Source organism: Grampus griseus, assembly GCF_964374135.1.
Source record: "Grampus griseus genome assembly, chromosome: 4".
Lineage (NCBI taxonomy): Eukaryota > Metazoa > Chordata > Mammalia > Artiodactyla > Delphinidae > Grampus > Grampus griseus.
In genome coordinates this window covers 77,733,744-77,760,606 of record NC_138997.1, presented here as the reverse complement: position 1 = coordinate 77,760,606, position 26,863 = coordinate 77,733,744, and the positions used below count along the sequence as shown (strand labels likewise).

General features: G+C 36.7%; 1 protein-coding gene across 2 annotated transcripts in view; it reads left to right on the top strand.

The window, feature by feature from the left end:
* GRXCR1 (glutaredoxin and cysteine rich domain containing 1) overlaps nucleotides 1-26,863 on the top strand; it is a gene marked incomplete at its 5' end in the record, with an annotated part of 283,593 nt that overhangs the window by 60,179 nt on the left and 196,551 nt on the right. For both annotated transcript variants that reach the window (XR_014296687.1, XR_014296688.1), the window contains one exon: nucleotides 8,025-8,178. The remainder of the gene's footprint in view (nucleotides 1-8,024; nucleotides 8,179-26,863) is intronic.

Genomic DNA, 26,863 nt, shown 5'->3' with positions numbered 1-26,863 from the left:
CACTTGTCAGTTGCATCATTTGCAAATATTTTCTCCCATTCCATAGGTTGTCTTTTTATTTTGTTGATGGTTTCCTTTGCTGTGCAAAAGCTTTTAAATTTGATTAGGTCTCATTTGTTTATTTTTGCTTTTACTTCTTTTGCTTTGGGAGACTGATCTAAGATAATATTGCTATGATTTATGTCAAAGAATGGTTTGCCTATGTTCTCTTCTAGGAGCTTTATGGTGTCATGTCTTACATCTAGGTCTTTAAACCATTTTGAGTTTATTTTTGTATATGGTGTAAGGGGATGTTCTAATTTCATTGTTTTATATGTAGCTGTCCAGCTTTCCCAACACCACTTATTGAAGAGACTGTCTTTTCTCCATTATATATTCTTGCCTCTTTTATCATAGATTAATTGACTGTAAATGCATGGGTTTATTTCTGGGCTCTCTGTCCTATTCCATTGATTCCATTGATCATGCCAATATCATGCTGTTTTGATTACTGTAGCTTTGTAGTATAGTCTGAAGTCTGGAAGGGTTATACTTCCAGCTTTTTTTTTTTTTCCCCCCTCAGGATTGTTTTGGCAATTCTGGGTCTTTTATGGTTCCATATAAATTTTAGAGTTATTTGTTCTAGTTCTGTGAAAAATGTCATGGGCATGTTGATAGGGATTGCATTAAATCTGTAGATTACTTTGAGTAGTATGGCCATTTTAACAATATTAATTCTCTCAGTCCAAGGACATGGGATATCTTTCCATTTCTTTGAATCATCTTCAATTTCCTTATCAATGTTTTATAGTTTTCAGCATATAGATCTTTCACCTCCTTGGTTAAGTTTATTCCTAGGTATATTTTTTATATGATTTTAAATGGGATTTTTTTTTTACTGTCTCTGATATTTCATTATTAGTGTGTAGAAATGCAATGGATTTCTATATCTTAATCTTGTATCCTCCTACCTTGCTGAAATCATTTATTAATTCTAATAGTTTTTGTGTGGAGACTTAGGGTTCTCTATATAGAGTATCATGTCATCTTCAAGTAGTGATGGTTTTACCTCTTCTCTTCCAATTTGGATACTTTTATTTCTTTTTCTTATCTGATTGCTGTGGCTAGGATTTCTAATACTGTGTTATATAGAAGTGATGAGAGTGGACGTCCTTGTCTTGCTCCTGCATTTAGTGGGAAGGCTTTCAGCTTTTCACCATTGGGTATTATGTTGGCTGTGGGTTCGTCATAAAAGGCCTTTATTATGTTGAGATATGTTCCCTCTGATGAGACTTTTTATTCTGAATGGATGTTGAATTTTGTCAAATGCTTTTTCTGCATCTACTGAGATGATTATATGGTTTTTATCTTTCCTTGTGTTGATGTGTTGTATCACACTGATTGATTTGTGTATGTTAAATCATCCTTATGACCCTGGAATGAATCCAACTTGATCATGGTGTATGATCCTCTTTATATATTGTTGGATTTGGTTTGCTAATATTTTGTTGAGGATTTTTGCCTATATAGACAATTATTATCAAAATTATTACCTTCCTGTTAATTTGAGAGCCCAGAGAGGGCAAAATTGTGTCTATTTTGTGCACTGTTTAATTCCCAGTTCCAGGTATAAGGGCTTTTGGTGGGCACTCAGTGAAATTTTTTTTCCTATTAAATTACATGTGGTTGGATAATAAAAATTTAGTTTCAGAGGTATTTATAGAAATCAAAATGTGTTAGATGTCTTAATTCAAAGTAGAAAAGAATATTCGTTAATATTTTGAAAGGTAGAGGTAACGTCCTAAGGAATTCTTTTCAGTTCTTTTGGAGTCAGGATGGCCAAAAATATGTATCCAGTCCTCCACTCCTGGCTAATATTGGACTCTGAGCCACAGATTCTTTCTCAGAATCCTCAACACGGTCCTGGAGTTACTCAGTATCAGATAATTGGAATTGGTGCATGCAACACAACCTATTTGGTATTTCTGTTTTGTCTCAGGAAAAAAAAAAATCACATTTTGTACTCTATCAAAATATTTAATTATGTATTGACTGATGATACTAGCATAGAAACAACCTTAGGAAAGCCTACCTTTTAATATAGATTCAGTCTCTTCACTTTGCTTTCCTATTGTACTTACTATATGACCTTAAGGCAATGGTTTGGGACAAATTATTTATCATTTCAGATTCAGCAAAAATTACTTTGGGTTTTTAAACTGTAAAAATCTGAATGATTTGGTGAAAACTTGGATTCTAATTGCAGCTTTGTTTTGGCAAAGCTAAACCTAGATTATAAATATTAATGTGTCTAGATGATATATCTCAAGTTATTGTCCAAAACTTTTAAATAAATTCCAGCTAGAAAAAGAAACACATTTCTCAATTACTTTTTTTTTTACATTTTTTTAATTGGAGTAAAATTGCTTTACAATGTTGTGTTAATTTCTGCTGTACAATGAAGTGAATCAGCTATAGGTATACCTATATCCCCTCCCTCTTTGACCTCCCTCCCACCTTCCCCCATCCCACCCATCTAGATACAATGGAATATTCTCAATTACTTTTGAAAAGCCATATGTTAAGTGGCCAGAGAGGTTCAAGGTAGTTCTAATAAATCACATAATAGAGGCAGTCTTAAATTGTAGAGAATTATCTTGCATAATTAATTTGAGGTTCAGAGGCAAGGTAATCAGTATCATTTTCTCTAACAATCAGACATCTTTAATTGAGTATTGCTCCTCTATCCTTAGGGGACCTTTTTCCAATTTGAGCATGAAGTTGAAAGTGTCAGTTACAATCAGTCTTGCACCAGAGGGTACCATTTGCCCACATAAGTATCATCAAAGAGATTTGAAGATGCTTTTTCTGTGAGGGCTTAGATATTGAACTTCCATGATGAATTATGTCTTTCAGCATGCACCAGAATCTCAGTTTCTCTCCAAGTGAAAACTGAAATTTTTTCCAATTTTAATTTGCCTTATTGTTTACAGATATAATGCTTTTCTTATTTTAATTAAAATAGTGAACAACCAAAGATTTTCATTTTTTGTCTCGTGTATGGATGGATAAAGTATATATCTTGGCATTTGTTAAGTAGTTGATTTAAAATTTTTGTCTCATATTAAAAGTAATTACAACTTACTAAAGACAATGACAGCTTTAGAAATACACTGCTCTATAAAAATTAGAAAAGTTATGTAACTTCCTGGAAATAATTAGGAATATTGGGCTGAAATGGGTTTTGAGTACATAAAATCATAGCAGAATAAAAATATTGAAAATCACTCAAAATGTTAGCACTGTCTTTTAGACAGTTTTTATTGACAGAGTTTAAAAAATCAAGTGATTATATAAATTTTAATAAAAATGGTAAAGATTATTTAGTTCATCACATTATAAAAGTAAGGAGGTTTAGTTACAGTTTTGTGAGGAGTTAAAATTTCAAGTAGGGATATCATAGAGAAATGGTAAAAATCAACTAAAAATATCAATGCTTCTAGGAGGAGTTAATTCTATGCCTTGGGGAAGAGAGTTTTCAAGATTAGGCTAGAAATGTTTGTTTCCAGCAGGCAAGTGTGCTTTGAAATGTTCTGATGTGGTGTTGACAGGACTCAGAAGCTAGCTTAAAAAGAGTTCCCACTGGGCTTCCTTGGTGGCGCAGTGGTTGAGAGTCCGCCTGCTGATGCAGGGGGCACGGGTTCGTGCCCCGGTCCAGGAGGGTCCCACATGACGCGGAGCGGCTGGGCCTGTGAGCCATGGCCACTGAGCCTGCGCGTCCGGAGCCTGTGCTCTGCAACGGGAGAGGCTACAGCAGTGAGAGGACCGCGTACCGCAAAAAAAAAAAACGGTTCCCACTGGCTAATTTGTGACAATTTGAGCATTAAAAAAAGGTAATAAAAATCACAATTGATTAAAACAGCAGAGCTTAGAAGAAGCCATTATTCATAATTATGCTTAAAAGAAAATGGAACTTTATTTTCTCTTCATATAAATGCTTCTACATTCAGGTTAATTTTTTAAATTTGTTCAGGTTAATTTTTGAGAGGAAAATTTCCTCATAATAATATATACATAATATATATATATATAATATATAACATAATAATAATAAAATATTGATGTATGTTTGTAGATATTATTTTTAAGGTAAGGTCATATCCATACACAAATAATAATATGACCAGCACCATTGTTATTGGTATTTTGTGGAATCTGCTTTGTTCATCCTTCTTGTATGCTTTTCTGACATCCCTTTATGGCTAATTTGTCCTCTTCTAGAAGTATATTTTAAGTGCTTTTATTAGAAGAAACAGTTTGTTTTCATCTAATGATTTACATGTTTTGCCCGCATTATTGGATGATAATTTTGTTGGACGTACATTTCTAGATTGATTTTCGAATGTATTTTTTGAATACATTTTCTCAGAATTTTCTGTCTTGTATTGTAACTGCTGATTTGTTTTCAATCAAATTGTCATACTTTAAAGATACTCTTTCATCTATGGATGCTTTTTCTCTCTATTTTTGTTAGTTTTTTGAGAAGAGTGGCTTTGTGTTTTTTTGTTTACTCTGATATCATCAAAGCCCAGAATAATGTCTCACAGTAGTTGTTCAATAAATACTTCTTAAATGAATATTGTAAAGGTTTTCACCATTTTAATATGACTTTGTCATAGAGTTCTTATATGAGTCTAAAGATCTTAGTATGGCACTGAGCACATAATAACTACTCAATAAATGATAGCTTCTGTGTTTATTGAGAGAAAGGGATTGTTAATCTCTGTAATAGGAGGAGAAGGAGCTATCTGTAAGTATATGTATCATAAGCTTACATTCTAGAAAGTAGGCAAAACAAAAGAACAACACACACGCACACATACACACACCGTATCTTCTCATCATACTTCCAAGTTTAAATACAAACATTGATTTTTGTTTCTTATTCTTTTCCCTTTGGCAGCCACAAAAAAAGTTTGAAGTAGTAAAATTTACAACAAAAACGTACAAAAAAAGTTACCTCTCCAGTTCTATTTAATGGTGCTACAAATGTAAAACCAGAATTGCTTGCTTAAGAATAGAATATCGTCTTTGCAAACTGAAGAGAAATGTATTCTGTAGAAAGGCCGTTTTGATGAAAGTTTGTTCATGCAGTAAAAAATATTAGACCAACTTTTGAAATAAATTGTAAATGAAAATATTAAAAGTAGCAACTCAGGGTAAAGGTGATATTCTTGGGCCACGTCGTTATTGATATTTCTTCTTTCAGTGTTTTCATAGAAGGCTCCTGTTCCATTATACCAAGACATCTAAACTTCTCCCTAAAGATCTTCAAAGAAGTGAATAGACATTTCTCTAATGGTGTTCCAGATCCATCAGATAATTCCATTTGAGATTTCTGAGGAGATTCTATGCCAGTATTTTTCATTCTTCTAATTTTTTAGGGTACGGTTTTTTAAAACTTCTAATTAGAATTCATTACATTAGACCATGTCATTTATAATATTTATATGATTCCAAACAGTCACATATTCAATAAAAATGAGTCATCAAATTATGTGATCAATTTGTCTTTATTTACTTTGCTAAAACTTAAATTTATAAAACCTGCATGCTGATAGCATCTTACATTTGATGAAATTCAGTGTTCTGTGGTTTCCACTTGTGCACATTCAACAAGATTGGTCTTTATTTACTTTGCTAAAACTTAAATTTATAAAACCTGCATGCTGATAGCATCTTACATTTGATGAAATTCAGTGTTCTGTGGTTTCCACTTGTGCACATTCAACAAGATTGGGTCCTATTACTAGAAGGACCCTATTGTGTTTTATGTGATGATCCTGCAGCTTGGAACTTCACAGTAAGTGAGGTATTGATTTGAGCTCAGAAAGAACACTAGTTCCTCAAAGTGCTAAAAAAAAGTACCTGCTAAATGAAAGAATCTTTCAACCCTGGAGTGGGGAGAATGATTTTTAATAAATGTGAGTGGTTTTTGCATGTTGCAGGGAATTTTGAAAATATCATTTATCCTAAATATACAATCCAATGTGATTTATTTGTTTTGCGTGTGGAAATGTCACCTGCCATATCAGTAAACAAAGGATATTGCAGTCATCAAGCCATCAGCCACTGTAGCCGCCCACAACTGTGCATCTTGAGGGGATTCAGGATGGAGAAAAACAGGATACTTGCCTTTGATATCAAGGCCAGATATATCATATCAAAGGATTGATTTCAGTGAGGCCAGACTCTTGCATCTTCCTATATATAGAAAAGCACTAAATTCATTAACTTGAGATGTCTGGTTTTCTTTAGCAGTAATCTTCTGATGTTCCGACTACCTGGTTTTTTTTGCAAAAACTCCTATATATATCCTGGCTCCTCTCATACTTCTTAGGAGCAGTCCCTCAGAGCAAGCTGAGAGGCTGTCTTCCAGGCTTATGTCCTCAGCAAGTCCACCGAATAAAACATGATTCTCAACTTTTGGGTTGTGCATTTTTTTCAGTCGACATGCCTTTTTTCTCTTTCATGGAAAACTGGCCATATGTTGGGGTGAGTGGTAACAGGTCCAGACACATGCAGGAACCCATTGCTCTGGTTCCCTCCACTCCTCTCACACGCAGCACATGCCCATTCCTGCAAGCCCTTCTTCAGAAAATTGTGAATCTAAGGGTCCACGTCAATTTGTTGTGTCTCTTTTTCATCTAGTACCAACAGAAAAGTGTTGAGAGAGTGGAAGAAAGTTCCTTTCCCAAGGAGCTCAGTGAATATATTCCTTTGCAATTAGAGAGGAAATTAAACTGTGGCTGAACCTTTTTTCCTTTTTTCTTTCCAAAAGCTTTCTGCCGTTTGATGTCCAGGATGATTGCTTAGACTACTCAAGGGGCCACTGGAGTAATAGGCTTGCTCACTTAGCAGAGCCTGGATATTTCTTAAATTTGAAACAAAGCTGAGAAAGATAAATTTTGTCTTTGTAGTCTGTGTTTACAGTTTGTACTTGGTGAGACTTGTCTGTAATACATTGCATCTAAGCAGTGGGGTAGTTGCTTCTATACCAATTGAAAGAAGAATGTTTAAGTCTGCCAGATGCTGTTTTCATGAAATTGTTATGATACTTCTGTTTATACAAAGTTAGGTGAAAATGATCTCATAGGTTCCTATCAGCTCTACAGTTCAGTTTCTCAAATGACTCAATGATTCCCCTTAAATCCATGGCACTTATAATTTCTGAATTATCACATAAGAAATAATTTTCACATTTGCTTTTAGAAGTCAGAAGTTACCATATGAACTAATGGGTGGATCATAGATTAATACAGCTGCAGGTTGGATAAGAGAAGCACTGTACATTTTCATACTTAATGTGACTTTTTAAGAGACAGTATAATTTATTGGTTTAGTACATGGGCTTTGGATTTTGGGCTGTCCTGGGTTGAGATCCTGGCTTGGTATATCAGTTAGCTAAGTTTTTTTTTGATTGCAAAGAAACAAACGTTGGTCAGCTTAGGCAAAAAAGGAAATTTACTGGCAAACAAAGATTGGAGAACCACATCTTGAAATAGGAGGAAATCAATGGTTTCGAGTGGAGCAAGGAAACAAGAACTAAAGGAAATTTCTCAAGACAGGAACAGTCAGATGAGAATGCTGCTTCTAAATGAATGGGACCTCACCATTTTTTAAAGCCTTGCACCAATTCTTCAAGGGTAGAAGTCCCAGGAAAGAGTGTTTGGCTAAATTTTTTTCCCCCTTGCAGTTCCAGTCTAGTGGAAAAGGATCTGGGCCTTCAACTTTTATAATGGAAATCAACTGTTTTACTACTTATTAAGACAATTGCTTATGAGCTATGATGCTATTACATTATTATTTTGTAGTTTCTACAGTTCTTTCACATACATTTGCTTCCTTAAATTCTCACAATATGCTGTTAGGTAACTAGTAGATTTCATTATCCTTGTTTTATGGATGAGAACCCTGAACTTAGGGACACTGACTAAAGCCTAAAGCCTGATGTTCTTCCAAACCGTGTGTGTTTCGTTCTACAGAACGCAGCCCGTTACCACACTGTCATCGGTTTGGGACGAAAGACGAGTGAACAACACTGAGACAGAATGTTCTTTCTGAGAAATAGTCAGATCTCGATGAAATTCGGAGCAGACTCCTTAGCAAGAGGATTGTTTGTTCGCTGCTTGGCTACAGGTTGGTTGGGCTACTGTGTGTTTCCTAGAAGTCGATGTTCTGAGAGTGAAACCCTGATACACACTCACAGGATGGGATCCACGTTGCAGTTCAACCCTGTGATCTTGTGATTTCATTGCAAAGATACCCAAGCCTGTAAAGCTGAGTTTTGAAAGTTTAGCTTTGATACTGTTAACCTGTTAAAATGTGACAGTACAGAAAAGCAACGTGTCACACACCACAGAATTTTCCAAAGCAGTTCTCAGCTGCGTGTGGGGGGCAAAGCTGCATTTGTCTTCCTTTCAGGTTGACACCTGGACACCTACACTTAAGAGTGGGCTAGTCTGATAACAGGCTCAGTTTTTGTCTCTGCAAGGTGACATCTCTGCTGGGATAAATACTTACCTAGTCTAGGAGGCTGTTTTTGGAAACCATGAAGAAGCTAGCATTGTCTGGGGTCCATCTTCCTTTACTGCTCTCTGCAACAAGAAAGCAGAAGTATGTTGGTAGTAAACGAAGTCAGCATTCTCCCACTTCACTAAGAAAACTAGCAAGAAAGGGATCAGAAAAGGGAGAACATATTTAATTTCTTTTGGGACCTCCCGACTGGGTCCTCATTTCTTTTATGTTACTTTCTTAAAGCACTTGACATGAGATTCTGAGAACAGCCCATGTTGCATGTGTTCTGCTAAAACCTCAAGGCTGCCTGGTGTTCAGCATCCTTTTCAGTACTCACCCTTTGCTGCTTCTTATTTGAGTTCTTACAGTTACGGTCTGTACCTCCTATGAGACTGTGAACTCCGTGAGAATTAGAGACTATTTCTCATCCATTTTTTGGCATCCTTTAGTGCCTCTCAAAGCCCAATCTGTGGACCAGCAGAATTGGCATCACCTGGGAGCTTGTTAGACTCTCCTATTTTGCTCCTGACTTACTGAGTCGGAACCTTTGTTTTAACAAGATCCCAGGTGCTTCCCATGCACATTAAAAATTGAGCAATGCTGCTCTGTAGCACTTTTCATACAATATATGTTAAATAATAATAAAGATAATGAAGCATAATAAAGCATGTGAGGCAGGTAATTATATATCACTGATAGAACGCCCTCCACTGCCATTTTTTTTCTTTCCACCTCTTTAACATTCTCGAGTCACCCCAGAATCCTAGAAGCAATGGAAACTTGATCCTTCTGAATACAGATGAAGTTGGTAGTTTCAGAATCTACTTGCCCAACTCAAAAAAAAAAAAAAAAAAAAGAATTAAAATAAGTGATCATGCAGTGAGGAGGGATGAAGGAAGAGAGGCAGTGCACAGCAAGCTTAGTTCTTTTGTGCTTCACTCAAAGACTGCTTGCTGCCTACACATGGTTGTCACCGTGAGCTCCAAGGAGCAGTAGGGATCCTAAGGCTCTGTCTCAGTTTCCCTCATCCCTCCATCCATCCTCAGCTACCTCACTCACTTTTATCTGTTTCATTTATCGATTTTTATGCTCATGCTTTATTTGGAGGAAAAAAAAAATCACAACTTAAAATGTGCACCAAAAAATAAGCACAAAATGATCCCCACCCCACTTCAAAGAGCCAAGTTAAAAACCACTTTGCTAAGCCATGCATTATAATATTGTATCATCAAGGAGTGGGTTAATAGTTACTAATGTGCTCCATGCTCAGTATACTAATTGGCATTTAAAAATTTTTAATTAAAAGGGTAAGGAGGGAATTTAACCAAAGTTCACCAGTGATTATTTGCCTTCCCTGCTCTTCAAGTTTCTTATGTTGGAAGCTGGCTATTTTGTTTACCCACAGGGTTCATTCTGGGGGTAATTATGATTGCATAAGCTCAAAGCGCTGTTCCAAAAAGTTATTGATATTTTAGTTGAGTTGGGCTCTGTTCAGTATTTGTTGACTGCATGCTGTATGGCAAGGACTGGGGTAGTAGCTGGGTCTATAAAGGGGAGAATGACACAGTCCTGTGCTCTTGAGAAACTTGTAGGCTGGACAGGTATGTAAATAGATCATTTCGAAAGACTAATTTAAGTGTTACGATACTGGGATACTCAGGGTATGCGGGTCTCAGGGGAGAGGAGCATTATGTGATTGGAGAAGAGACACTTCTGGGACTGTGTTTTGCATGAGGGGTGGAGGCAGGTGAAGAAATAATTGCTGGAAACACATTCCAGGTAGAAGTCACAGTGAAACTAAAAATGCTGATGTATGAAACAGCATATTCTATTTTGGGAACTTTGCCAAGTGCAAATTACAGTGCAGGAGAGGCAGACAATGAGGCTAGAGAGAGAAGCTAGTCTCTGGAAAGAATCTGCCAAACTTGACATGCTTGAATTTGTCTGTAAATAAGTGATGTCATGAATTCTACATTAGGAAAACAATCACTCCCACCGCCACCGCCACTGGTTCAAAAGAAAAATGCACTCATTTTCCACCTTACTGTGAAAATATGCTCTTTTTTCCTTAGGGTACGCTGATCTTCCTCAGTAGGAGAATGGCTTATGAAATTATGTCTCTTCCCAGTGTCCTGAGGGAAACAGGCATGAACAGTGGGAAAGAACTGTAGTCCAATAAGATAGTATCTAAGTCAGCACTGCATTTATTGAGGGCATTAAAAAGAACACTCAACATTTTGCATGACTTTGATATACACTGTATATACAGCTGTAGTGGTATAGAGCGGTGAGCTGACCTATGGAAAAGGGAACAAAGTCTTGTTTTTGCAGAAACCACCGCTGATGCATTGCAGTGTCTAGAAATTTACAGTCGTGGATATCAGAAAGAGGCATATTATTATTAATAACTTTATTGAATACACTGTAAGAGGAAGGAAGAAACTACTTATGTATCCCCCATATACTCTCTATTTTCTTCTTGGTAAAGGAAATGATTTATGGTAAGAATTAAACTCCATGAGGGTTAACGTATGCTTTTTGTTGTTGTTGAATTCATAACATTTAAACATATTGTAGGCACTTAAGAACTATTTACTGAATAAATGGATGCATGAGTTAATTCATTAATCTGAAAGGGGATAGACTGAGTGTTTCTGAGCAATGTCTTATTAGCTACATACTACCACTGATAAAAAATAATGAAAACTACAGGGAATAATATCCCTAGGAACATGGAGATGAGTGACATATTCTAAAGGTGGGAACTCCTGTTGGTCAGAGGATTCCGTTAGGCAGTGAGGGGGTAGGTGGTGGGTGATGGGGGTAGATACAATTTGAATAAAAAAGAAAATGTGGAAATGTTATCTGGGATTCTAAGAAATTTTCAGTGATATTTTAAAAACATAAAATAAATTAATACTTGCTTATTGATAAAATTCTAGCAAACAAAGACATAGTTATAAACCTAGTGTTGCCCTAGTGTGGTGCAAGAACAGACCAGTAAATCAGTAGAACCAAATAGAGGGCTCAGATTGGACCCATGTATACATGGGACCCCAGGTGGATTTATTGTGAAGCAAACAAAGCTTAGGCTTCAGGGCTCCTTACTTGCTTTGGGAGGGGCCCTCCCAAGATACTCACACTGTTGTATGTTTTAGTGAAATTTTCAAGACTAAGTTATTTTTATTGCAATTAGTGAGGACCACTAGCTCTTGCCACTCTGACTGCCCCTTCATTACACTTCCCTTTTGTGTCATATTCGAGCGTCCATGGACAGTTTGAATCCAGTTGAGAGGAAATGAGTTGGGAATGTGCCATTTTAACTACAATTTGCAAGATGCATAAGGGGTATGAATACACAATTTAGAGAAGAGGAAATTCCAAAAGGTAACAAGTATGGTCAAGGTAACAGTGTATGTCAAAATACTCCTCATAGCTGGTAATTAGAGGATCCCAAACAAAATGCGTCATCTCTGTTGTAATTATTACCCCCAGTCAGTTGGATAATGGCATATGTTGGCAGGAATGTGGGGATATAGGGATCTTCATGCCCTGGTGGGAGTATAGTCTGAGTGTATTTACTTTGGAGGTGGCGGTATTTAATAAACTAAGTATATTTGTTCCACATGGCCCAAGAGTAATGCGCTGGATTAAATATCCTAATGAGGTTCTCATATCTAAAAATATTGACTGCAGCATTATTTCTGCCACTAAGGAAGTGAGACAAGCTGGCTGTCCATCATTAGGAGAGGGGATAAACCAAATGGAATAGTATGCAGCAGTTAGAAGCAATGGATTAGGTGTTCACGTAGCAATGTGGATGGATCCTAAGACACAGGACTAAAAGAAACCAGTAAGAAACAGAATTTTGATGTAAATATGCAACACAAATAAATATTGAATACAAACGTATATACGTTTGTACATGCTTACAAAACAATACACATGCTTCGAAAATGCATCAAAATAAGAGATAAACTGTAAACACCAGTAAAGGATTAATAAACAGGTCTAAAACTTGGTTCCTCTCTCCTTGCCTGAGGTAGCTCTGACCTTACCCAGACCCCTTTGTTAGCAAATTGATGGAATTTACTAATTGGAAGGTAACTGAAAATCTTCCAGGAGGTGCCATGTTCTGATTTCTTACCTAAGGAATTTTTATAGCAGGATGTACCTCGTCTGTCTGGATTATTTATTATAAACTAGTCTTCAGTTCATGGCTTTATGAGCCATAGCTGGGCTGGATAATGGAAGTTAATCACATAGACCTTCTTACTACATAACCAGAAAGTATAAAGATTGAGAGAAGCACAGAAGTAAAGGGCTTCCTTGTGCCATTTTGTATTGCCCATTGTGCTTCTTGCTCTGAACCCAAAATGCATCCTAATGTGAAAAAGGGATTTATGATGCGGCTCCTTTGTGTAAACTTGACTAAACATTAGTAAAGCTTGGTGCTTGGTAAGACATGGGTTTTGTGAGCCTGATTGATGATTGAGCTCATTGTGTTAGTATAAGCACATTATAAGAGTTGCCTGGGAGCACAGGTAGAGTACTAAGAGGGGGATAAAAATAAATAAGTAAATAAATTAGTAAGTAATATAAATAAGAGAAAGCCTCACTAGGACAAATGATGGTGATATGCTATGAACTGAGGATGTGATTTAACTTTCATCAGTTCTCATCAAAGAAGGTCCACTGTTTTAGGGTGAGTTGTTACGAAATGATAGGTAACAAGAACACATTTGGGTATTTGGAAATGGGACACTGCCATAAAAAAACAGTGAAACGTGGACTTGATGGTGGGTAAACTCGGGGAGATGTTAATAAAATCTTAAGAGCCATGAGGACCACGTTAGCAGTAGCTAAAAGGGCCTCAAATAGCCTGTTGGTGAGAGATTAGAGAGAAAATGTTATTGGAAGTTGTAAGAAAAGAGACACTTGTCATATAATAGAAGAAAGTTTATTAGCACTGTACCCTTCAGTAATATGGAAAATAGCAAATACAACTGATGAACCCCGTGATCTAGCTAAGATTTCCAGGCAGAACTGTGACAATGCCAACTTCCGTCATCTCATTGCCTTTCATAAAATACAAATAGAGGGAGATGATTTAAAAAAAGAAGCAGTTCATTTTTCAAGCATAATTTAGAGGAAACAAAAGATTAAGGACTTGCTGGATTCGAAATAAAATTTTTCATTCCTGGTCTCTCCACGTGATGATAGATTCTCAAAGTAAGAAAGATCATCAGGCAAGTGATTAAATCCAGAGAACAGTGGGAGAAAAATGGTATAAAAATAAAGCAAATAGTGTGTGTTTTAAGATCCTTTCCTAAGATAAATTAGATGTTTCCTATCTTCAGAAAGTTTGGATTCTGTTGTAGATTCTGGTGGAGGAGACAGACAAGTAAGCAAATAGGTACAATTTAGTGTAATAAGAGCCCCAATAAAAGAAACATGGGATGCTATGAAAGCATGTATTAGGGACACTTTACCCTGACTTGGGAAGGAGGAAAACGTAAGATCAGGCTTTCCAAGAGGGCCATGCCTAAACTAAGCCTTGAGGAATAAAAAGGAGTTAAGGAAGGTGGTTGGGGCAGCGGGGGGAGAGGTGATGATTTCAAGTAGAGAGAGTGGAGTCATGTTAAAGGAAACCTCAGAAAAATCTCCCAAAGGAGCCCTGAACCACTCTTGGCACTCCTTGTAATCGTTTTCTCCTTTTATAGGAACAAGTAGGATCAACTGGCTATAAAAATTCATTTTTTTAGAAAGATTTTTGTTATAATTTTAAAAAACTTACGCAGAAGAAGAGACTAGTATAATTAACTGTCGTGTTTTAATCACTTAGCTTAAAAATAATCAAGCTTATGGCCAATCTTATTTTGTTTATGTTTGCCCCCTCCCCCATTGCATTATTTTAAAGCAAACCCCAGGCATATATAATTTCATCTGTAAACACTGTAGTTATCTTTAATGCATAAAAACTTTCTGATTAATAATATAATACTTTTATCACACACACACAAATTAACATGAGTTCTTAATATTGATGCTTCCTTTTGCACAAGCTAGGCCAGTGGGTTCCTTCTGGGAAATTGATCACTTAAGTCACTCTAGTGCAGAAAGTGAGTTATTCAGTATTTGAGGTCATTTGTTAAAAATTCCTTTTCTTGGGGAAAATTATGCTAGCTTCCTCTTTTACGAGTATTTATGAGTAATAGGCTAGGGAAAAATCTGTCCTTAATTGCCCCAAGGAGTTATAAAAATGTAAGAAATGAAAGTCACTATGGGATCTTAATTTTGTTCCTGAGTGAAGTAATAGAAAGTATTGGGCATTTCCTTTAGGACAATGGTCCATTTATTTTTAGGGAGGCCTACCTGCTGATTTCAGAAAATCCCTATCTGGTTTACTCTTAGTGCTAAGTCATCTCATCTTATACTAGCCTGGGTTCTGTGCTGATCTGGGTGGGTGAATCTCCCTTACCTTTATTCAGAGGAACAAAATTCATTGTTGTGAATAGCTAGCACTGTAGATAACAGGAAATTAGGAGATGGGGTAAACAAGACCAGCCCTGGTACCATAGAATCTCGGGACTTCTGTTTAAGTATGAATTACAATCAAATGCTATCTAGCCTTGAAGTAGTAGCTACAGGGAAGAAATATTCAATTTGACTGAACCCAGGATATATGCGTATAGATTCAGAGATGAGAGCATGACATGTTCTAAGCTCTGCAAGAATTGAGTCAACTATAGGGTTGGTAAGGCAAGTGCTGGCAAAGTTAGTAGTCACCAAATGTAAGCAAAGAAATTAGGAATAATTGAAATACTTTAAGGAATAGATTGCTGTGATCAGACTTGTGTTGGAGCGGGGCACATAGGAGGGCACAAAAGCCAACAGGAGACTATTTTATTACAACTAAGAGATGATTAGTGCATGAATGAAAGTAGTGCCGATGACAGCCGTGACTGTGGAGAGCATGGAAAGATGTTTGTAGATCGAATACATAGTACAGGCAGGCCAGTTGGACAGGAAGTTTAGAGGAAGGAGTCAAAGATGGCTCCCGGGTTTGTGTCCTGACGGTCCTGAAGATTGGTGGGATGCAGATGTTCAACTGCAGTGTTTCTTGGCTGATGTTTCTTGGCTGATGTTCAACTGCAGTGTTTCTTGGCAAACTACTGGATTACTTGTCAGTGGTCATCGCCACTCTAAACCCCATTCAGTATTACAGCAGTGGCATTTCTGAGGTCAGGGCTATGGCCAGAGGGTTAATTAGGGGATGGGTCAGGCAGTTTGTATTGGAGCAAAATGGTTATTCATCTGACCTGTCCTCTGCTCAGCACAGAAAACAGTCCCCAAGTTCCCATGTTCCAATGAACTTCATCATATTCCCTAAGGCTTTTAGTTACTCTTACACTAAAATAAGGCTTTATTTGGTCTTTCCAAATTCTGGAGTCTACTTGACGATCTATAATCTTATAGATTATAAGAAAATAAATTGAAACACACTTTGATTTAAAGGGTATTGCATCCTAAAATTAAAACTTTCATAAGTTAGATAGGCCTTCATGTGTTATGTATCCCTGCATCTTAATATTGATCACTTATTAAAATCTTTAAATTGATCTTTATCTCTCGTCCGAAAAATGATTCTACCTCTTGGGCTGTTTTCCTTCTGGGTAAACCAGAAGAAGAAGCAGAATATTTAATAATAGATTGTTCTGAATCCCAGGGTCTTAACAGGCTTTATAAACTGGATGTGGAGACAGAATCTTTTGTTCTTTTTCAGAATAATTTATACCAGCATTTATGGACTGGAATAGTTGGTTTCAGCCCCCTGTTTTCTCCGTGGACTGTTTCTTCCCTGTATAATATATATTTCTACACTTAATTCCAAAGGTTAGTCACCTGGCATAGCCAGAAGGAAAGCAATACAATGGTAACATTTATTCTCTGGAAGAGAGGCACATTTTCCTCTCATATCTTTAATATCTAATACTTCTTTCTAGTTTTCAAATTATGCAGCAGCAAAGTGTTTCACATACCTGGGCAATACCTACTAACTGGCGAACATGCAAAGTCCAGGAAAAATTTTTGGTGATTTTTTTAGTAATGGAACAAATTTTTAATTTATTATCTTGTACAGAAGTTAGTTTTACTGGTGACTTACTAGGCTCTGGCACTGATGGTTGATTTGCTGTTATATCAGTTACTTAATTAAAATGAATTATTCATAGTTTTTCCTGATGAACGACCTAATTATTATGCTAATCATAATAATCTAAGTCTTCAATGTTTTCTGACGCATCCTGCCTAATGGGGTTATTAACTATGTGTATAATTATAGTCTTATAAAAATTCAGAAACATGGTTTGACAGACATTTTTATTTCTATTTAGACCTTCAAAAACATCAGATATATCTTTTGCCCTGAACTCAATTAATCTCTTAAATGTCATTTTCTCTTTCTAATATAAAACTGAACGAGTATAATAAATAAAATGACAACCAACTTCATTAGTAATACTAAGAAGTGGAAGAGATTTTATACCCAGTCCTGCTTTTGAGAGCTTTAGCATTAACAAGAAAATGTTCCTCCATGATGTGGGGATTCTAATGAAAGCAAAAGCAGTGAACTGACCTGATATTTATTGTTATGTTGTGAAATCTTACTTGTTCATAGGAGAAGCAACTATGCCATCCATGGGTTCATTAACAATTGACTGTATCAGGGACATCTTTCCTTTACTTCTCTATTACTTTGTTTAATTTCTCAGCCCCAAATCACCATACTTGCATATGCTTATCTTATTTCAGGGCAAAACTTAATATTTAAAGATATTAGGTTATTCTTTTGCATTCAGTAATAACAACGACATTAATAACCAACTCCCAAGGGCATCTAAAGCTGGAACATCTGGCACACAATCAAGGTAATAGGAAGTGATATTTTGATATCAGGTCCCAAATCAAGCAGTTTGACAACCCATAGCTGGGTATATATAACCAAGAACTAATTAGGGTTCAAAAACACATGCTCAATTTTGTTGCAGTCTAGGTGTTAAAGAGATTTTTTGAGACTTGAAAACAGTAACTCATGGCTTTTGTGAAACATGAAGCCTATTCTGAAGAAATAAGACTGACTCTTTTTGGTTGCAACTCATTTTGTCTTTGAGCACACAGGTATAGATGATGAAAATGAACATTTTCCATTATTTAATGGCTTATACTTTTTACAAGATTTTTTTCCTTATTTTAATTCCCTTATTTTCTCTAGCATTTAAAAACCATCGATTTCCATTTCAAGCTCTGAGATCAATAATTGTGTCCTCTAGGACCTGCAAGTGGAAGACATTTGAGGAACTTACAGTCTTGCTTGTCATTCTCCTCTTCATCCTAGTCCTTTTAGAGAGACGAGGTCCAGCCACGATAGGAGGCAAACTTGTGTGCTGTGGTCTGATAAAATGCTTTCATTCCCATCTTTTGGGAGCCACTGTGATTGAACACGTTATTGGACCGGCCAGCTCAGGTTGTTGGCCTGAGTGTACCCTCTATACAATGATGCTGATTCTCCAGTTGCAGGTTGGGGGGTGTCATTTGAAATGTTGGGCAGCAGAACAAAGTTAAATAGTTTCGGTTCTGCTTAAATGATTTTTGTAATTATGTAGGATATAAATAAAGAAAAATTAAACTAATTCCTATTTCTAGCATCTTGTTGAGGCAGCTTCAGCTATATTTTGGCCCTGACTTCCCTTTTCCTTTGGGGTCTGTCTTAGTCTGTTTGGGCTGCTATAACAAAACACTACAGATTAGGTGGTAGCTTATAAACAACAGAAATTTTTTCCTGGTAATTCTGGAGGCTGGAAGTCTGGGATCAGGGTGCCCACATGGTTGGGTGAAGGCCAGACTTCTTGTAACCTCACGTGATGGAAGGGACAAGCAAGCTCTCCGGGGACTCTTTTCTAAAGGCACTAAACCTATTTATGAGGTCTCTGCCCTTGTGACCTATTTATGAGCGCTCTGCCCTCAAGACCTAATCACCTCCCAAAGATCCCACCTCTTAATACCATTGCCTGTGGTGTTCGGATTTCAACATATTAATTTTTGGGGAGCGGTGAGAAACAATGTTCAGACCATAGGGTCTGTAGAGAAAGGACACTGTAAAGCTGAAAAGCATTTTAAAGACTCTCTTTCAACTGCCTCATTTTCTCCCCTCCCTAAGGGGGACTTTATCTTGGCCCTGGTTGCTTCAAGGATGGTGGGTATGATATAGCTCTGAGATACCTCCTCTCCAAACTCTCCTTAAAGTTCAGTTTCTCCATTTCATTAAAGGAGGAGGAGGAAGAGGGAGAGGAGGTAGTTACCTTAATTGGTCAGCAGTGATGTCCTTCTTTTGCTGCTTTTCTGACTAACAGTAATTTACAATCAATGTCCTTTCCATGGTGGGTGACCGAACACTGACTCCTCATGGGACACACATATAGGTTTGAGGGGGAGGCTTTGGAGGATGACACTGCACATTTCCCTGCACTGTAAGCTCCAGTCTGGCCCTTCTCTTTCCACTCCCCCTTGACTCTGGCCAAAAGAAGCCATCTTTTAGCCTCTTATTGGTGGGATTCTGTCACAGGTGAACTGAGCTCTTGAGTGGGGTCCTGCCAAGATAGCTCAAGCCCAGCTGCCTTCTCTGTTGGTCACACGTCCTGTGGGAAACTCTGGCATCATTTCTAGGGTTGTCATGAACAACTCTGTCCGTGTCTTCAGGGACTTTGTGAGAATGTCTTTTGGACATACACCCAGGTACAGTATTTCTGGGTCATATGGGACATGCATTTATTTTGACTAGTGCCCAGTTGCTCTCCAGGAAGTTTGCACTGGTCCGTATTTTCACCAGCAGTGGACAAAGGTTCATATTTAACAACATCTCTGCCGATAGTTAGCATTATTCAGCTTTCCAATTTTTGCCAGCCTACAATCACTTAACTTGTATTTCTGTAATTGCCAGTTGTTTTGATTTGTCATCTGTTTGTCAGCATCTTGAGTTTCTTCTATATTGGATATTCATATTTCCGACTGATTTTTCTATTTGGGTTGTTGCCTTTCACTATACATTTGTAGGTGTTTCTTGTATATTCTAAACATTAATCCCTGGTTGGTTTTACACTTTGCAAATATCTTCTTCCATTCTGTCAGCTATATATTAACTTTATCCATAGTATCTTTTATTGACCAGAAATTCTTCACTTTGACGTAAGCAACTTAATTACTCCTTTTTCTTTGTTTGTGCTTTCAAAGTTTTGTTTAAACAATCCTTCCTTCGCCTCAGATCTGTAGCTATTCCACATTTTATTCTATCAGCTTTCTAGTTTTATTCTTCACCTTTAGATATTTACTCCTTCGTAGATTCCTTTGGTGTGTAGGGTTAAGCTGGGATTCACTTTTTGCAAACCATTTTACTAAATAATTCATTGTTTCCTCATGAATTTGTGATGCTATCCTTATCTTATATAAAAGTGTCCCCTCTACATGGTTTATCCCTGAGCTTTCTATTGTGTTTTTTTGGTCCATATGATTGTTCTTATGACAATATCTTTCTTTTATTATTATGAGTTAAAAGTATGTATTTATATCTGGCAGCTTGCCCTTCTTTTTTTCATCGTTTTAAAGTTTGGCTTCCTATTAAATAATAAAATTAATTTATTTAATTCTTTAAAAATCCAACTAGAAATGTGATTGGTATTACATTGAATTTATAGAATAATTAGGAATAGTGAATATCTTTGTAATGTTAAGTCATCTTACCTAAGAGAATAAAATGTCTATTTAATTTTGTAAATCAACTAGTATACCCTTTATTAGGGTTTTTACGTTTTCTCCATACCGTGTGTTCTTATGTGTTCATGTTGTGTGTCCTTGGTTAAATTCATTACTAGATATTTTATAGCTTTTTTCCTTTTCTTTTTTTTGCTAATGTAATATTTTCTAGTTGGTTATTGCTGGGGTAAGTTAGTGCTATTGATTTTTTAAGTTGTTATTTTCAGGTAAATTTCTGAACTTTCTTATTTCTAATTGCTTCATTTGGTGATAATTCTGTGGTTTTATTAGGAGATGGTAACATCTAGTGCAAATAGTGATCATTTTTCTCTTTTTCTTAATTATTTTTCTTTCCTTTTAGTATTGGTAGGACTTCTAGTACTGTATCAATCAGTTGTCATTTATTGGGTATGGTTCTATAATTTGGAGGGTATGCTATCTGTGTTTTTCCACTAACTGTAGTGTTTGCTATAAGATTTTGGTATATAAGGTTTACCAGTGAGAGGGAGTTCTCTTCTAGCCTTAGTTTGCTAAGATTTTTGAAAAAGATAAATAGGTCCTGAACTTTATTAAAATCTCTTTGCCTCATTTAAATAATGATATAACTTTTTTCCACTCTACTAATAAGATAAATGGCATTGATGAGTTTCATGGAGTGTAACTAATTTTGCGCTTCTGGGATTAACCTCATTTGAGCATGATGTCAATTTTGGGGTCCTTTTTTTCCAAATGAACTGTTGGATTCAATTAGCTGGCGGTATGACCTTGGGGAAGCCATATGACCCTTCTATGCCTGAATTCCTTATCAGTAACATGGAGATAATAGTCAAGGAGTTGTCTTTGAATTACATATGTTCAGGGCTTAGGCAAGTTCCTGACATAATAAAACCTATGTAAATGCTTATAATATAAATTTTTTTTGCGATCAGTTAAATGAGCTTCTAATTTTCTTTTCTTCTGTACTATCTGATTTTGATAGCAAAATGATACTAACCCCCAAATGAGTTGGGCACCTTTGGACTTTTTCTTTTAATTAATTTTTATAGGAGTAGAGTTGCTTTACAATGTTGTGTTAGTTTCTGCTGTACAGCAAAGTGAATCAGCTATATGTATACATATATCCCCCTCTTTTTTGGATTTTCTTCCCATTTAGGTCACTACAGAGCATTGAGTAGAGTTCCTTGTGCTATACAGTAGGTTCTCATTGATTATCGCTTTATACATAGTAGTGTATATATGTTCATCCCGATCTCCCAATTCATCACACCCCCCTTTTCCCCCCTTGGTATCCAAAGCAAGCACATTTAAATAGTACTTAGTTACCCTCCTGGTTTGAGAGGGTTTTTTTGCCCCTCTTTTTCAAAAAGACAATAATGACTATTGAATATGATGTTAGCTGTGGGTTTGTCATGTATGGCCTTTATTATGTTGAGGTGTGTTTCCTCTGTGCCTACTTTCTGAAGAGTTTTTACCATAAATGGATGCTGAATTTTATCAAAAGCTTTTTCTGCATCTATTGAGATGATAATTATGGTTTTTATTCTTCAGTTTGTTAATGTGGTATATTACACCGATTGATTTGCGTATATTGAAAAATCCTTGCATTCCTGGGATAAATCCTACTTGATCATGGTGTATGATCCTTTTAATGTACTGTTGGAGTCAGTTTGTTAGCATTTTGTTGAGGAGTTTTGCATCTATATTCATGAGTGATATTGGTCTGTAATTTTCTTTTTTTGTAGTATCTTTGTCTGGTTTTGGTATCAGGGTGATGGTGGCCTCATAGAATGAGTTTGGAAGTGTCTCTTCCTCTGCAATTTTTTGGAATAGTTTCAGAGGGATAGGTGTTAACCCTTCTCTAAATGTTTGGTAGAATTCACCTGTGAAGTCATCTGATCCTGGCCTTTTGCTGGTTGAGTGTTTTTAAATTACTGATTCAATTTCAGTCCTGGTAATTGGTATGTTCATATTTTCTATTTCTTCCTGGTTCAGTCTAGGGAGATTGTACCTTTCTAAGAATTTGTCCATTTCTTCTAGGTTGTCCATTTTATTGGCATATAGTTGCTCGTAGTAGTCTCTTATGTTCCTTGTATTTCTGTAGTGTTAGTTGTAACTTCTCCTTTTTCATTTCTGATTTTATTGATTTGGGCCCTTCCCTTTTTTTTTGATGAGTCTAGCTAAAGATTTATCAATTTTATCTTTTCAAAGAACCAGGCTTTAATTTCATTGATCTTTCCTATTGTTTTCTTAGTCTCTATTTCATTTATTAGAGACAATAATAAATGGGATAGGACAGATGTTTAAACAACATAAACAACCCTTAAACAGGGTACAGACCTATGAGTAGTAAATCTAGAGATCTAGTGCACAGTACAGTGAATATAACCAACACTGTTACATTATAATCATCAAACTTACTAAGAGACTAGGTCTTAAGTATTCCAGCCACTAAAAGGAAATGATAATGTTATGTTATAGAAGTGTCATGTTATAGTGTAGCTAATTATTGCTACAATGGCAGTCACATTACAATATATAAATGTGTCAAATTATTGTGCTGTACACCTTAAATTTACACAATCTTGTATGCCAAATATATTTCAATAAAAATATTAGATCTAAAAAAATAAAATAAATACAATAAAAATTATTAAAAAACAACAAAGAGAAGAACTAGCTTTGGAAAAACATGGTATCTTTTTAGGTTGGAAGCTAGCAGTCTAGGAGTTTGAGGGAAGAGGGGTTGGAGGAGTAGATTTTCCAGTTCGTCCAGGTAGCTCACATATTTTCATCTACTCTTCACCCAGCAGAGATTTTGCAATGCTTTCACCAGGGCGACTGGAACTCATGTTGCTGATTTCTATAGTGGAAGGCCAGGCTTTGATCATCCCAGACTACTGTGGAGAGATGCGAGAACTGGCCTGGAAGGGTTTCTTCTCTTGCGAGTGGTTTTGGCTCCCATTGGCCCCAGGCTGCAGTTTTCTACCTCTCACACCCACCCAGTAAGAAAAGCATTTTGTCCCCAGGGTTTCATAAGCCTATGCATTTTGTTTGTGCATTAGCTCCTGTAACCCATACTTCTATATTCCTCTCAGACTGTGTAGAGGAACCCAATAGCCCTTGCTCTTTGCCATCTCTTTTGGACTAGGACACCATGATTGTACTTTCACTTTGGTAATGTGCTGATTTGACTTAGTAGTCCTGACATGCCCAGGGAGCACTGAGACTCAGAGAAAAACTTTTCATCTTTGGCACATTCTCAATGCTGTGACAAAGGACACAGTCTCAGGTGATTGCTCTGCTGGACTTTGACTGGGGGCCTTGTTATTAACTAACTTCAAATGAAATTTTTAAAAAAGGATATTTTTCACATTGGCATTTGAGAAGTTGTGCTACAGGAAGCAGTACATACTTGTCCTTTCACTTGACAGAGAACACAAAGTACTTCGGATTGTTCATGGCTCCCTCAACGCATTTCAGCAAAAGAAAAGCTGACATTTTAAATTTATTGCCAATCCTAGAGAAGAGCTTACTAAATTCTTCACTCAGCTGAAATGTAGCCACGAAGCTACCATTAATTATATTAGTTACATAAGTAGGCTCTAATCAGTCACTAAATTAAATTAAAACATCCTTCTGAATTTCTTTCATTCTGTTATATTTGGTTTAGACCTGATGGGTATATGTAAAATATTGGTCATCGTCGCCACTAGCAGTTATCAAATGAAAACAATACATTATTTCACAGAGGGTCTTAGACCTTGTGTTGGGGTATGTATGGAAGTGTAAAGCAAGTAGTATAATGCGGCTGCATTTCACGTCGGCCTAATCTCTCTCAAGTATAGATATTAGAGTTTTATCTCTCATATAATCACCATTACTTTTGACATCAAGGACTCCATTTCCTATTTTGGGTGCTTTATGGTTCTGTTCATCACTGCACAGGGGAATCTGTCCGTCTGAGGCAGTTGAGATTAAGTTTAGCAAAGTCCCAGCTACAAATGGACATCACTTCTGCCTGCAATTGTTAAATGTGAAATTCAATCATTAAATGACTTATTCGCACCAGTGAATACCCTCAGCAGATGACAAGAAGAACAGCTAACCTGCATCCTCAACAAAAATGACATTAAAATATTCTCTTAAACTTACTAACTTAATAGCACAACACGTGTTTATTGAGCATCTTCTAGGTGTCAGGCACTTTTCTACACTCAAGGAAGACACTGCAGGGAACAAGTTAAGTCAAGTTCTTCCCCCATTATTAACAAGGAGACAAAAATTAACAAAGTATGAAGCAAAAATAAGTTCTATAAACATACTAACAGTGTGAGATGTCACTGACTGGGGACCTACTTCTGCTTGGGTGGTAAAGGAAAGGCTTATGCAAAATGACATCTGAGCCAACGCCAGAGTGATATGCAAAGATTTGGAGACAGAGCTTCCCAGGCGGAAAGAAGAGCAAATACAGAGGCTCAGAGGCTTGCATTTTCATGAAGAGAACTAGGGTCAGTGTGGATTGAACTGGGTGATGGAGGGAGAGAGCAGTGTGGAATAAGAATGAAGAGGTGGATAGAAGCCAGTTCATTCAGGGATTTTGAACCCTGACCAAGAGCTTGGATATTATTCTAAGGGTAATGGGAAGCACTTCCCATCCAATAGCAGTCGTGCCATCTATGCCTTTAAAATGTATTCAGAATGTGACCACTGTTCACCATTACACCAACACTTTCACTTATTTTAATCAGGAAAATAGCAGGATCAAATTCAAGTAAAAAAACAAACAGAACTCTGCTGTTTACAGAATGGTACAGAATGGATTGCGGAGAAGAAATTATTTTATGGTCCAGATGGGAGATAATATTGGCTTGGACTAAGGTGGCAGCAATGAAGATGGTAAACAATGGACACATTTGGGGTAGATTTTGAAGGGGTAGTTTGACAGGGCTGCTGTTGGATTGGATATGGGACATGAGTGAAAGAAAGGAATAAAAGATAGCTTCTAGGTTTTGGAATGAGCAGTTAGGTGAATGGTGGAACAATTTACTGAGGTGGGAAGATTGGAGGAAGAACACATTTGGGGTGGAGAGAGCCAGAGTTTTGGGTTTTTTAAAAAAATTTTTATTGGGGTATAGTTGATTTACAATGTGTTAATTTCGGGTGTACAGCAAAGTGAAGCAGTTGTACATATACATATATCCACTCTTTTTCAGATTTTTTCCCCATATAAGTCATTACAGAGTATTGAGTAGAGTTCCCTGTGCTATACAGTAGGTCCTTATTAGTTATCTATTTTATATATAGTAGTGTGTATATGTCAGTCCCAATCTTCCAGTTTATCCCCCCCCGTAACTGTAAGTTTATTTTCTACATCTGTAAAAGAGTTTTGTTCTGAGATACAAATTAAACATTCTGATGGTGTTGTCAAGAAAGCAGTTGGATATACAAGTCTGGACTCCACTGAGTTGAGAGCATATATGTGGTATTTAAAGATATATACAACACTATGTATAAAATAGATAACTAATGAGAACCTACTGTATAGCACAGGGAGCTCTATTCAATGATCTGGGAAGGAAATCCAAAAAAGGGGATATGTATACATATAACTGATTCAATTTACTGTACAGCAGAAAGTAACACAACACTGTAAAGCAGCTATATTCCAATAAAAATTAAAAAAAAAAAACCTGATGACACACAAAAGGAGATGCACGATGTTTATAAAGCTGGATGTTTGGAAGGCTCAGCGCTGCCACATCAGATGTTTGGAGACACCCAAGGAGGCAAAGAGTGAAGCATTGTGGCAAATCCAATGTCGACCTTCCTTTCACTGGGAACCAGAGCTTTGCACCATGCTGAGCATTTTGCTATCCATGAAATCCACATTTGAGTCAATCCCTGGAAGCAGAGCCAGTTCGATAGTGTGGCTCTCTAATGCCCAGCTGAGAACAGTAATATGTTTTGGAACAACTTAAGGAAACCCAGAGGACTGTTGACTAGCAGGGCATCCCGACATTATTAGCTTCCTTCTGATATGTCAGTGTTCCCAGTGAATTTTAGTTTTCCCCAAGGTTCTTTCTCATCTTGAAGGCAACAGTGGATGTGCTTCTGGACTCTCAGATTTGCACTGAATTCAACTGATATTTCTTTTTAAGACTTGAAAGGATCTTAAGTTACAACAGGCTTTTTGGCCTCAGAGCAGTCATGGCCCTCAGCTGTGGCAAATGTGGGCAGTAAATATGCGCTTTGATGGACTAGACTTTTGTAACCAGCCCCCCTCCCCTCTCCCCTGTCTTGGAAGGAATAAAAGGAAACTTTATAGACATAAGGTGATAAAGAATATGCTTCATAAAATCAAAATATGATTTATAAACAAGAAAAACACTCCAATAATTTGGGCTCAAGTTGGGACTTCCAGTTAAAAAAGTCTTAAATTTCATAGTGCTTTGATAGTGTTTTTGTAAAATTTCACATGATCCTCAGCATACAATACCAT